Here is a 1,460-nt window from a genome sequence, read left to right as displayed (position 1 = left end):
GCGACTCCAGCGCTGACCCGCGGCGAGCGGCTCCAGCGCTGACCCGCGGCTGCCGCGGCGAGCGACTCCAGCGGTGAAGGGCAGCGGCGGCAGGTGCGAGGAGCCCGGGCGGCCGGAGGCGGGGGCGCGGCCGCGGGCGTAGCAGGTGTGTGCGGGCAGGTGTTGGCGAGCGAGCGTGGTACGGGGACGGCGACCACGGTGCGCATGGCGAGGGGCGGTCACGAGCGCCGCGGGCGCGCGCGTGCGGGTGCGGCTCGGAGCACGAGCTCCGGCGCGCGGCCACGGAGTAGAGGGGAAGCAGCGGGCGCTGACGACGGTGACGGGGAGCTGCACGAGGTGGTCGTGGACGCGGTGAAGTGCGGGCGAGAGGGTCACCGGAGTGCACGCGAGGTGTTCGAGGAATGCCAGAGAGAGGAGGAGGAGGAAGAAGAAGAAGATTGATGCTGACAGGTGGGTCCATCCTGTCAGAAATGCGTTTAGAAGAGGCGAATCGAGCACTTTCCCGACATGGTAGTTTTTAGTCACAGATTAGCGAGAAAGTGGTAGTTTTCGGGACAAAATCGTAAAGTGGTAGTTTTTCGTCACGGTTCCGTGAATTGTGGTCGTTTTTGGTTAAATACTCGTCACCGAGAGGGACGAGACTTGCGCCGGTGAAAGTGTACGCTTTGTGTTGTGCCGTCCAGCATAACTCTGTGTGTTCGGTTTATTTGGTGTACGTGGTTCGGTAAACACGGTTTCTCGGTTTTACACGGTATTGATATTTCGGTAAATACAGTTCGGCTTCGGTATATATCAAAATTTAAATATTTCAGTATAGTTTCGATACATGCCAAAATAACCAAAGTTAACGTGAATATGAAAACAACGCAACAACTATTTAGTTCTGGTTACATATTTCCGTGACTAAATATTGTGTACATGTTCAAACTTGAGAGTAAATAGCATCAACAATTCAGCATTCAGCCATCAGGAGCAGGGCCATCACAGATTCACATATACGAGACAACCAAGAAAGGTTGTATATGCCCAAACTTAGTACACAGCGTGAACATTCATCCACCAGGGCCATCATCCCACCACGCATGAAACAAAACAAGCCTAATGCAACTTAGCATTTCATAATTAGTACACAAGCATATCTAACAAATTTACACATTAGTCACTAGTTCGGTACAGAACATGTGCATAACTGTAGTTTTTCAGGTTGTGTAGTGTTGCCCTGGGGCAACTATTTACCAAAATATTCACCAGCATTGCTTCAGGCTTCAACGACTACCATGTCAGCCGCCTAATTACCAAAAGTAGTTTCAACCTTCAACGATTCCCATCAGCCTAATTACCCAAAAAAAATAGCTTTGTTGCTTCAAGGACACATCAGTCAACGATAAAGAGATCCTCGTTCAGGCTTGTAGATCTAAAACTCTTGCATGAAAAACAATATAATGGTCAGTACTTTGTAC

Source organism: Triticum aestivum, chromosome 5B, assembly GCF_018294505.1.
Source record: "Triticum aestivum cultivar Chinese Spring chromosome 5B, IWGSC CS RefSeq v2.1, whole genome shotgun sequence".
Lineage (NCBI taxonomy): Eukaryota > Viridiplantae > Streptophyta > Magnoliopsida > Poales > Poaceae > Triticum > Triticum aestivum.
This window is presented reverse-complemented; position numbering follows the sequence as displayed.